The sequence below is a fragment of the Populus nigra genome, chromosome 1, assembly GCF_951802175.1.
Source record: "Populus nigra chromosome 1, ddPopNigr1.1, whole genome shotgun sequence".
Taxonomy (NCBI): domain Eukaryota; kingdom Viridiplantae; phylum Streptophyta; class Magnoliopsida; order Malpighiales; family Salicaceae; genus Populus; species Populus nigra.
In genome coordinates this window covers 36,478,873-36,492,632 of record NC_084852.1, presented here as the reverse complement: position 1 = coordinate 36,492,632, position 13,760 = coordinate 36,478,873, and positions in this window count along the sequence as shown.

Genomic DNA, 13,760 nt, shown 5'->3' with positions numbered 1-13,760 from the left:
GCTAACTGATTATTATAATATAATTTTATAGCCTTTTTAGGAGAAAAACCAAACTGTCTTATAAGTCCTTTTAACCATAATGTTTCTAAAATTTATTTTACCATTTCTTTGTATTCAACTTTTACTTTACATAATGAAACAACTTTTTTATTTTTTTTTACTTTTTCATGTAACTAGATTACTAAAAAAGAAGAAGTGAAATACCTAGTTATTGAACGTCTTTCTCCTTTCACTCTCTAATCCAAATCATAATATCCAGTAATAGTTGCATGGTTATACTAAAAAAATATAAGATCTTTTTTAAGCATCAACTTCAAATACCATATAATTCTAGCAATAGAATTCATATGAACTTCACTTGGATTATGTATAAAGTGACTTACCATACTAACAACATAAGCAATATTTGGTCGAATGTGTGATAAGTAAATCAATTGACATGTTTGAACTTCACTTAGATAATATCTTCACTTGTCAACATGAACTTGATAAGAAAATTTCTCAAGGCTATGATTTTTCTCTAGAAGTGTATCAATAGGTTGATATCTAAGAATATTTGTCTTCTCAAATAAGTTCAAAATATATTTTTATTGTTAAAATAATATTCCTTGCTTAGACTTGATAACTTCAATACCCAAGAAATACTTTAAATCTCCAAGATCTTTCATATCAAGATCATATACCAAGTGAGTCTTCAACTTTATCATCTCATCAATATTGTTACCAGTAACAATCATGTCATTCACATAAATAATAAATGAAACTATCTTACCATTTTGTCTCTTCAAAAACGACATATGATCTGTCTTGCTTTGAGTATAACCATATTTCTTCATAGCTAGTCAAAATTTTATGAACCATACTTTTAGTGATTTTTTTAAGACATACAATACCTTCTTTAACCTACATAATAAGCTTGTATCGCTAAAAGCATTATACCCGAATGACATTTCTATATAGATATATTTGGATGTAAAAGGCATTTTTACATCATCTTGTTGTAATGGCTAATTAAAGTTTACAATAACATATAATAAAACCCAGATAATATTTAACTTTGTAATGAGTGCTAAGGTCTCATGATAATCAATATTTTAAGTTTGTGTAAAAACACGAGCAACTAACCTTGCTTTATATTGATCAATAATTCTATTTGGCTTATGCTGTATTATGAATATCCATTTACATCCAACATGTTTCATTCCTTTTGGCAAGGTCACAACATCTTATGTTTGGTTTTTTTTCCTAGTGATCACAACTCCTCAATCCTCGATTATACTCATTTAGGATCATTAAACGCTTTTTGGTATCCTTATAGAAATGGAGATAACTAGCATTTGATTCACAAAACCTTGAATAACATAAGGTAATTACTTAGTAGAGACAAATAAGTAACATAATACTTTATATTCTTTAAAATTTTAGGTGAATATCTCTTTATTGGTTTTCCTCGATTGCTCCAAGGAGTTAATTGTACCTGTTAGTATCACTGGAAATAATAATCATATGTTCATTAATTAAATTGTTAGTATTGTACTCAAAATTGATACATATCTCAGAAACTTCATCAAAGAAAAAATTATTGGCAAGTATTATAGATTAGAATGTAGTTTTTTCTTAACTTTAAGGCACCATTGAACTACTAGTATCATAATTTGTTATTGTTGAAGCATTAGTCGGTGATGTTTGACCAATTATCATTAAATAAGAAAATACAACTATCCAATTATACTTTCCAACACATATCTCCTCTAAATAGAAAAAATGGATATCAAAGAAGAAAAATACATTCATATTTTAGAGAAGGTAACATCTATCAGGATGAAAACATTTGTTTCCCTTTTTATATAGTAAATACCAACAAACACGTACTTCAATGTACACGAATCAAGCTTTGTACATTGATGTTTATGAAGGTGAACATATGCAACACACCCGAAACTCTTAATGCTAATGTTAAATTGAAAGAGATAATAACATATACAAAAAGTTTTTTCAAGGGTGTTTTAAAGTGGAGAACACTACTAAATCCATGATTCAAAAGATAAATAATATACAAAATAACATCTTCCTCGAAAGCACATGTATTTTCAATGCCAATTTTTTGTTTCTACTGCACCATTTTGCTAGGGTGTAAAAGAAGATGCCATCTCATAGATAATACCATAATCTTAGAAATAAGCATATAACCTTTGACTAAGAATTTTATCACCATTATCAGACCTTAGAACTTTCACCCTAACATAAAATTGGGTGTGTACCATTTTATAAAATGAGCAAAAACATTAATACTCATCACTTTTATTTTTTCTCAAATAGAGTCAAGCTATATAACTATAATCATTAACAAAATCACAAACCAACGATACCTAAATACAGTATAAACTAGGGCAGAATCCCAAATATTAGAACGAATTCAACTAAATGGTGCTGTCATTTTATTAGAACAATGACTTTTTGTCATAACACAAACATCATAATGAAAATATGAAGAATAATATATATAAAGAAAGGAAATAAGTGTTTAATATAACCAAAAGAAGCATTACCAAATTGACGATGCCATATCCAAATATATTAAAGATTTTGGTGCTTTTTTATTTTAATTAAAAGAAAAAATATATATTAAGGGTTGAAAGATTTTAGAAATCAAGTTGTGATGGCATGTCAAATTTTTTTTTTTTAAGAAGATCTTCTATATTGTTACAACATAGTACGTTCGAAAAATAATTATAATAAACCAAGTTGTGATGTCATATTAAATTAAGGTAAAAGGTTTTTTCTTAGAAGACCTTCTATATTGTTACAACATAGTATGTTTGAAAAATAATTATAATACATGTAATATAGTATAATTCTATGAATACAAGAAAACTATAACTAATAATTGTTATAATTAGAAAAAATATAATCTCCCAACTCATTCTAACAATAAAAATTGATGGACCGTTAATGCTAATAATTATATATTCTTGCTAAGTTATTAATAATTTCATCTATCTAATCAAGGGATTGTTCAAATAGCATCATTTCGTCTTCCAGTATTAAGAAGATGCTATTTGCTACATTGCATCACCTGCTATGGTTTCAGGGCCATATCCCACGCCAATCTTTCATCCTTTGGCTTGCTTCTCAGGGGCGTCTACGCACCATGGATAGACTTCACGTTGCTGGAACCATAACCAACATTGTTTGCATTCTCTGTGGAACGCACAATGCATGAATCTCATAATCACTTTTTCTTCGAGTGTTCCTACTCCAGCACAGTATGGAGAATTGTTACCGTCAAGTCTAAAACTCATTGGCCTACCTCTCCCTGGCATCATCTCCTTCAATGGGCTTCCTCTAAATACCAGAATAGGTAGGAGCTCACTCATCTGATAGCTCGTTTGCTCTTATCAATCACGGTGTATTTCCTATGGTATGAGCGGAACAACCGTCACTACTAAAAAATGTAGTAATTAGCAACGGACTGGTCCGTTGCAAATAATACTAAAATCCGTTGCTAAAACAATTTAGCAACGGAATCAGCAACGGAAAATATTGGATGCAAATTTGTCGTTGCTGATTTTTTAGCAACGGATTTATCCGTTGCTGATTTCGCAGCAACGGATAATCCGATGCTAACAACCAGCAACGGATATTCCGTTGCAAAATTAGCAACGGAATTTCCGTTGCTAATTTTAGCAACGGAATTTCCGTTGCTAATTTTGGGAATCAGCAACGGATAATCCGTTGCTGATTATATTATTTTTATTAAATTAATTTTTATTTATTTATTAAAATGACTTTTAATTTGTTTAATTAATTATTTATGGATATTTTAAAAGTTGTAGAATATATATAACCAACATAAATTAATATTAAAAATAATTGTATAACTAATAAAAAATGAAATAAAAATAATATTCATATTATAAAAATTTAGTCAAACTTGCATTAATACAATTAAGTCGAAATACAATTAAAAAAAAATAACAAAAGATACAATCATGGTGCTGGTTGCAAATACACCAATATTTGCTGCACTACACTGTTTGTTGCGCTACGTGTTCTCATAAGAAATGCAGGTTTCAACCAACTCGTTCTATTACTTGTTTCTTCTTCTATATGGATACCTTTAGAAATCCCGAGGCCGCTAGCAAGCTCAGCCACTCCTGAAATCCCGTTACTTCTCTGGAAATGTTTCGTTGAAAAAGTTAGATGTCAAGAAATTATATAAATAAATAAAAAGGATGTAAACTGCAAATTGAAATTCAAGCTGAACCTGCTGAGGGTGATGCAGCATTACGAGGGGGCCTTTGAACCTGGGAAAGGGAAAAATCAAGGAAAGGAAATTGAGGTAATTATATTCTTAAAAGTGCTGGGAAGAGTTCCTGACAGAGAAGTTATCTTATGCTGTAAAAAACAAAACTATAAAGGGAACATCAATCAAGCTATTAGCATGGAATAAAAGTCATAAAGAAATTCTTTAAACTTGTAAGATGGCTATATTAGATTATTCATGGACTGGAAAACAGGGTAAGTCGCAATATATACAAAATTGTCGACAATCTCTCTAATTAAATTCCAATCTTAAATAGATCTCCCCACTAACCAAGACGGTAAAATAGACAATATCTAGTTTAGAAATATAGATATGGTGTCTCCAATAACAAAACCAACTACTTTGTTTACAATGTTTTATTAGAGATGTGCCCTAATGCAAAAGAAAAATATTACATTTGATGAGAATGTTAGCCGTGAACTGGATGCTGAAGTCTGCAGAATTTGTGGACCATGGTGAACGGTAAAGTTCAGTAACAGAGTATTGAAAAGGCCAAAAGGAAACAAAAAGATGATGACATGCCTGGATATTCTCTTCAAGTAAGTTGTTTTCCAAACTGGAGGCATAGTCACACAACCTCTTTACTCCTTGGGTCGTCAAATCCTAAACATATATCAAAATCAATAACAGTTACCACAGGTGCAATTAATAATATTTTCTGTTAGCACTGCATATGATGTTGGTATAAAATCAAAATTTATAACAGTAACCACGGGTAGAATAAACAACTGATAGCACTGTGTATGATGTTGATATGATAATTACCACACGTAGCGCAACAAACAATGTAGTGCATGCTCAATCAAATATTCACAGCAAGAAAAAAAGAAAAATTTGGACTGCTACAGAAGCAGAGCATCACAGGTTAACTAGTTGCTAGACTATCTAGATTTCAACAGCATCCATACACTCCTGTAACACTTAAAATTTATAGAAATAGAGCACAAGTTAAAAAGTTGAACCAGAACGATAGCAAGTTATAACATCATGAAACACCTCTGTGAAAGTGAAGAAATTGAACTGATGCATAATTTCCATCAATCACTCTCTTCCAGACACATGAATTGCAAACATTTTTCCAATTGCCTAAAATCACTCAATTTGTGAACCGTAACCCTAAAAATTAAATTGGGGGTTTTCATAAATTTTCAATTAAACATGCATAATTATGTTATAGATCATGGTAAAAACATTTCATAACCCTTATATTATCGAATTAATAGCATAAAACCATTATTCAAAGTATCGATAAAAAAAAATTAGTACCTGTGTTCTTGAGTTATAGGTGAACGAGATGAATCTACAAGACAGAATAACACCTGAGATTGGAAAATTTAGATTAAAACGTTTTAGGGTAAGTTAGATTTCAACAGAGAGAAATATAAATCCTAAATTAATTACTTGAATTAATAAAGAAAATACTGCAAAACCCACCCCATTTACAGAGAGAAGGGGTAAATCAGGATGTTCGTTGGTGATTATGCTGGGTCTGGTTCGATGTTGCCATGGGTCTGTGATTTTGGTGGTTTACAGATAAAGATTGAAACTGTTAAGATGAAGGAGAAGAAGATCAAGAAAAAAAATTAGTGATGTTGAAGACGAATGAGAAGAAGATGAAAAGTTTGGGACAAAGAAAAATCAAATCGATGAAGAGAGGGTGATTTTTCTGCAGCTAAGTGTGTTATTAGGGACGAAGAAGATGGGAATTTCAGCTGCTGGTTTTGGGGACGAAGAAGATGGGAAGGTAATTAATTTTCAGCTGCTGGTTTTGGGGACGAAGAAGATGGGAAGGTGCTGGTTTTGTTGTTCTTTTACGTTTCTAAGGGTGTAGGGTGGGGGGAGTCCTGTAGGTGTAAAAATATTAGACGGTTGAGATTTTTTTTTATCAAAAGTAATCAACGGTTTATATCATTTTGGTTTTATATTAAAATTTAAATAATTATTTTTTTAATTAGCAACGGAATATCCGTTGCAAACTTTACGTTGTCTTTAGCAACGGTTTTTTCATTGCTAAATTCTGTTGCTAATATTAAAAAAATAATATATGTTTAATCCGTTGCAAATCTGTTACTGAATTTAGCAACGGATAATTCCGTTGCTAAATTCAGATGCTAATACCCTTTATTTTTAGTAGTGCGTATTTTCACTCATCAATATCAGCCTCATCATTCCTGCCTCAGCCTCATCATTCCTTTAGTGATGTCATTTTCCAGCATATTCGAACCCACCTGGTGAACTTGAATCACAAGTGCAACATCTCTGCCTCTGTTCATCGCATTTATTTGGGGCCTTCAGGAGCCTTAACTCTCGGCCTCTCCTTTTCTGTCTACTAGCTTGTATTTTAATTAGCATGGTTGACTAGTTGATTAATTTAGGAATGGCTATCATTCCAGCCAACTAATCAACTCTCTCTCTGTTCCTATTCCTAGTTTCTTTTCTTGTTTTTCTTTTTTCTTTCTTCTGTGTATTCCGAGAGGTATGCCTCTCGTATTTTGTTTATTCTCTCATTCTTAATACAAATTACTACTGTTTCCAAAAAAAAGGATGCTATTTGCTGAATAAAATAGTTTGAAAATCAAAATAAAAGGGAAGAAAAAAAGCTAAGCAAATGTTTCTTCAATTAAGTTTAAAAAGAAAAAACGAATGAAATAAAGGTTACTCTAACAAAATCAAATTGACTGGGTACTGTAAATAGAACATCATATATTACGTACGTACAGGCCGAGGCCCTCAATTAGGACCAGCTGCGGAACAAAATCATTCAAACGAAAAGACATAAAACAAACGAGAGCCATACAATCACTAAGATGGGATTTCATTGGTGGTGTAAAATCATCATCATTACCCGTTTCCCATCATCATTTGTAATTAAAGTGAGAACATGGAGAGGGCATGGAAATTATCCTCATCGTCTTGTGCGGTTGGCGACCTTCTTGCTCTTGTTACCCTCTGATTAAGTAACCTTAGAGCTCTTCCCAGCCTGGTGCTATTTCCAGCTAGAGCTGCAGGTTGATCATCAGCATCAAAGGCGATTTGACTCAGCTGAAATAAGAAGAGCCTCGATGAGTAGAGCAGATCAGTGTAAGCTTGGCGAACAAGCCTGACACTGAAGGTGAGTTTAAGTACATAAGGGCATAGCAAGCAAGTAATCAAGGATGTTCCAGTGTGGGATTTGGATAAGAGGAGGTTGAGCTTGGCTAATGCCACCATGGGTATCCCCATGTTCGCTTCTATGCCAAGGAATCTTGTAAAGAGGAGTTGGATTTTGCTTAAGATTGAAAGATGGCAAACGGCCAAATGGACATGCTGGAATGTTTCTGTTTCAAGTTTGGGTTTATATCGCATAAAGTGAGGACATGCACATGACTTTACAGTAACGGACTGTAAAATTGTAAATGTTCATGTACATATAAATATGAGGAAATCGATATGGAGGGAATAGTAAGGATCGTGGGGCCTACGAGGAAGGTTCAAGGAAATTTCTCCGAGTTCGGATTTTTGTGAAGTAATAATGTCCATAATCCAAACAAGCAGCAATTCAACGATGTCGATATCTCCCATATAGGAATAGCTACCTGACATGGGAATACGTATACAGTACAAAAGCGATGCGATTCTTTGTCCGGTTAATTTCGGTTATAAATAATGGTTTTGCGGTAAATTTGAAGGTTGTTTTTATTTTTTATTGTCATTTTTTTTATTGATTTTATCTTTTAAAATTTTATTGGTTGAGAATTAAATTTTTTTAATTGAACTTGGATCTAATATTTCATGAGTTGTGAGTTTTAAAAGTTAAATCAGGTTTAAAAGGTTGGTTCAGATTCACTTGTTTTGTTTTTTTTTTTTTTTAATGTGATGTTTTTTTTATTTTTTTTTAAATTTTTATAGTTTGTTTATTATTGTTTTTTTAATTTCACCCCTTGTCATTTTTTAATCTTTGAATGATCCATAAAAGTACAAATTTTTTTCAATTCCACCCCCTATTATTTTTGTAATAAATTGGTTCTCATTCTTTTATTTGCTATTTATTTTATTTGTGTTCATTTTTAAAATTGTTTTTTTTTCAAATTTCATTTTCCTTGGGGTTTTTTCTATTAAATTCTATCCCTATTTTTTTTGCTTTTCCAAGCTTTTTTAAATAATATATTTATACTGATTTCATCCTTCAAAATTAAATTGATTGATAATTGAGCTTCTTAATTTAATATAGGTCCAAAATTTCAAGTGTTGTGACTTTTAAAAATTAGACAAGGATTAAGAGGTTTGTCTATTTTGTGTTTTCTTAAGATGATGTTTTCTTATTTTTTTTTTATTTTTGTTTTGTTATTTTTTATGGTTTGCTTTTTGTTGAGTTGGCCCCTTACAGTATTTTTTTTCATTTAACCCCTTGTTATTTTTCAAAAAGTTTCTTGATTGAATTCGGGTCTATAATTTCATGAGTTTTGAGTTTTAGAGATTAAATCAGGTTTAAGAGGTTCATCCGGGTTTGCATGTATTTTTTAAGCTGTTGTTTTCTTCTTCTTTTTTAATCTTTTTTAGCATTTTGTTTTCTTATTTTTTTTACAATTTTATTCAATTGTGTTAACCCTCTATAGTTTTTTTTTTCAGTTTCACCCCTACTATTTTTTAATGTAAATAATCTATCAAATTACAAATGTTTTTCAATTCCACCCCCTATGATTTTTTAATATTTCATATCCAGTCCTCATTCTGTTAACTTTTATTTATTTTGTTTGTGATTTTTTTTTTCAAATTTCATCATTTATGCACCTTTTCTGTTAAATTTTATCATTATTCTTTTTGTTGTTTTTTTTGCAAGTTTGTTTTAATATAATTTCATCATTCAAGAATAAATTTATTGATAATTGAGCTTCTTGATTGAACTCGGGTCTAAGATTGCATGGGTTATGAGTTTTAGAGACTAAACCAAATTTAGGAGGTTCGTCTAAGTTTGCTTTTTTTTTTCTTTTTTAAGCTGATGTTTTCTTATTTTGTATCCTTTTTTAGGGTTTTTTTTTGCAATTTTATTCTATTAGGTTAGCCCTCTACAATTATTTTCAATTTCACCCCCTATTATTTTTTAATCTATAAATAATCTATTAAATTACAAATATTTTTCAATTTCACCACATGTGATTTTTTAATCTTTCAAATTTGATAGTCATTCTTTTAATTATTTATTTTGTATGAGATTATTTTTAAATTTTGTTTTTCAAATTTCATTCTCTTAGGTTTTTTTCTCTTAAATTTATCCTCGTTATTTTTGTTGTTGTTGTTTTTTTTTTCTTTTGCAAGTTTTTTTATAAATAATTTTTAACGATTTCATCATTCGAAACAAAATTGATCAAGAGTTAAACTTCTTTATTGAACCCAGATCTATGATTTAACGAGATATAAGTTTTGGAGGTTCGTCTGGTTTGTTAGGTTTTTTTTTTTTTTAAGCTGATTTGTTTTGGGGTTTTTTGTGCTTTAGGTTTGTACTTGACAGTTTGATAATCTGGATAGGCTAAAGATTGGATATTTTCACCTTTTTTTCATTGTTTTTTTGTCAAATTATTTATTGTTGTTGCATTTTTATTTTTATATTATTTAAATTATTAATTGGACCAATGAATTGGAACTTGGATTCTTTTTAACCTAACATTTTTTATACGTTGAAAAAAACTTTTGCTTAGTACGGGCAACAAATCTAGTTTGCATAGACTAAAAGAGATCTTTCTTTTATTTGTAGCATGATTATTGCTCATCATCTTATAGATCATTGTGAAATGAAGCAATGATGTTTTAAAATTTTTAATTTGATTTTCTAACTTTATTTTATATGATTTATCTCTTTTGAGCTTAAACTAGTACTTGATTGTATTTTTTTTTAGGAGGAAGGGTTGTGTTGAAAGATAGATGATTGAAGTGAAAAAACAGGAGAAATAGATGGCGGCTTTAAAATTTGTCTTAAAAGTTCATTTTCATCCCTTATTTTTTTTCGTTCTTAGGTAACCAATCCCTTTAATTTTCAAAATTTTAATTTTGGTAATACATTTTATTTTTCTTATTTTTCAGTTCTTTTTATATGAGGAGAGAGATGGACTCATCGTATTCCAGTATGGAGAGAGAAAGTTGTCATTAACGACAATTCTAACCCACTAAAACGGTTAATTTTTATGTCAAATGGTACCATATAATGAGATGAGTTCAAACTAAGTATTTTTTTACCTTGAAAGTGTCTAAAAAAACTTTTGAAAGGTGTGTGAGGCATAATTTCATTGTTTAGGAATTTCAAGTATAGAAATATGATTAGAGGTTTGAAAGCTTTATTTTGCAAGATTTCATTAATAAAGAAAACATAGGTTAAACCTCTTATACCAAAAAAAAAAGAAACAACGGTGAAACCTCTATGTATTTATGAAGGCTTTGAGTTATTTGAGAAATTTTAATGTGATAAACGATACCATGTTAAATATTTAGTGCAAAAATTGTTTTTTTTTTAAAGAGAAAGAAATCTAGCCATTTTGACCTAGCTCAAATGGCTAAGACTCCTACCTATCTAGGATAAGCTCAAATAGTTAGGAATTGTATTGCATTTCTATGTATGTGTTATGCAGGAAAAGAGGAGAAGAGAAAAAAAAAAAGATGAAATGAAGTGACACCAAAGACAAGGAAGAAGAAAGAAAATGAAAAAAAAGAAAGAAGAAAGAAAGAATGGGTTGTTGAGGTCACACTAGAGCTCCGATAACGACACCCTCAATGCCATAAAAAAAACTTGATAACACAGATATCATGAAAAGACCACTAAAAATTGCCATTGTAGGACACATGTGCTACCTAAAAACAATAGCGCAACCACTCGCGTAACACATGCAGTCTAGTCATTTGGACCATAAATAGCTCAAACGACTAACTCCTTCTCTCCTTACTCTTTTCCTCCTTAACTCTCTCTCTCTCTCTCTCTCTCTCTCTATATATATATATATATATATATATATATATATATATATATATATCCCCTTTTTTTGCACTTTCTCCTCCTATCACGCACATTCTCCCTTCTCACATACCTTTCCCCCCCTCTCTCCCCTTCTCTTTTTTATACTAACACACATCTCTATACATTTTTCATTTCATTATTGACACACAAACTCTCTCTACACACACACAAAAAAACTTTTTATATGAGTATGCATAATTAATGGCGTTGCTCATTACTCACACTTCACTAATGGTGTGCATGACATAATAAACAACAACTTTTTTAGAAAAATGTTGCCACCAATATAGTCAATGAAAAGACAAACACAACACCCAATGAATTAAATTTCTATAATTTTTTTTTTCATGAGGTAAACTTGGTGTATAAATACACCCAATCACCATGTAAGTAGAAGCAGGCCTTACTAAGCCATACATATACGCATTTCCTATGACTTCATCTTATTTTTCTCTTTCTATACTTATTCCCACCTCCTACATTCACCAACTTAAATATCAGGGGGTCTCCTATTCCAACATGGAACTATTGTTTTAGGAACAATTCAGGTATGAGATAAAGGTTCAATCCTATTACTCAACAACCCATTATTAGTTGTGGAAAACCGTGAAATCCTTTTAAGTTTTTTTAATGACTTCATCACTTGTCAAGATTATATGTTGATGGAAAAAATTCTAAAACTAATTTGACAAACATATGGAATTTGTGGGACCTTATGAATAGACATCAATTTAAAATTGGAACTAGCCATACACCCATGCACTATTGTTGAACGATTTTTAAAACTTATTTTTATTTAATTTTCTTGTAATTAGAATAAATATTTTAATGATTTAAATTCTAGAGAAACAAATATATTTTTAGTTAAAATTTTATTTTCTTATCAATGCATTTCCTTTTTGTTTGGATGAAAAAATGTATTTTTTATAAGTAATATTGTTTTTTTGAATGAAACCTTAACATAATTAAAATAAACATTCATATCTTATTTGAGTAATTTAAATCAAGGAGAAAAAATACATTTGTTTAACCAAAACCCTTATTCTTTATTTATGTTTAATCAGACGAGAATGATTCTTTTAAATAAAAACTTAACATCATTCAAAAAGCAAATTTCAATTAACTAACAAAAAAAAAATCATGTCATGATAATTCTTAAATAAAAATATTAAAAAATAAAAAATAATTAATTTTAAAAAATTATATAAAAAGTGGCATAAAATAATAATAATAATAATAAAAATATTATTCTCATTGAATATTCATGAGAATTGTTTTAAAAAAATTATGCATATTAGATTTATATAACTGTTTTTATAAATTAATTGATAATATTACTATAAAAAACTTTAATTTTATTTGAAAATATGATATAATTGGATGATTTTTTAAAAAATTTATTGTGTTAACATTAATTAAAAATAATTTTATTCTAAAATATAAAAAATACAATAATAAATACAGGCCTGAATGCTTGGCCGTTTAAAAAAAGCTAAGGGGCCTATGCCTGGACCCATGTGCCACTTTTTTTTGAAAATTAAATTGATGACATGTTAATTTTTATTTATTAAATGATATGTTGTCTAATTTAAATTTTAACCATTAGAGGTGGTTAGAAAATCATATACATTATATTTGAAATCTAAAAATTTAAATCTCAATCTATTTTTATCTAAAAACATTTAAAAAAATTATAAAAAGCTCAATAATTCCAATAATAACTTAAAACACTCTAAAATGTCATTAAAAGCTAATAAGTCAATTAAGTTTTTTTTTCCCCGAACTTAGATATACCTTTTTGAACATAAATAAAGACCTAAATCATCTCAATGGAACCACTCTTGTCCAAATAAATCCAAGAACACCAATATTGAACTTTTTAATCATTACAATGTGGTTGTCCATAATTTCCCCCTCTCCTTGTATTTTTTTTTGTGACTCTTTCTTTTTTATTTGAATATGCAAAAAGAAAAATAAACTTTCATGATTGAATTATAAGGTTTGCAAGCTACATAGATGAAAATGTAATTTTGTTTTATGAAAGTGTACAGTGAATGAATAAGTATGTGTTCAATGTTTATCATGTTATTTTAGCTTCGTAATATTAACATGTTAACTCTATCTAATTATAATGATGTACCACAGTTTCAATTTACAAATTTTTTGGTAGTATTTGGCATCGTGGTTGGAAAATGTTTTTAAAAAAATTTGAAATTTTTTATTTATTTTTAATTTAAATTAATTTTTATATTTTTAGATCATTTTGATGTGTTGATGTCAAAAATATTTTTTTAAAAATAAAAAAAATATTATTTTAATGTATTTTAAAATAAAAAATATTTTGAAAAGTAACCGTTACCACATTTCCAAACACTCCTTATACAATCGTCAACCATATGTTTTCGGATCCACCATACGAAAAATAATACTATCTTTTCAGTTATTTTAATA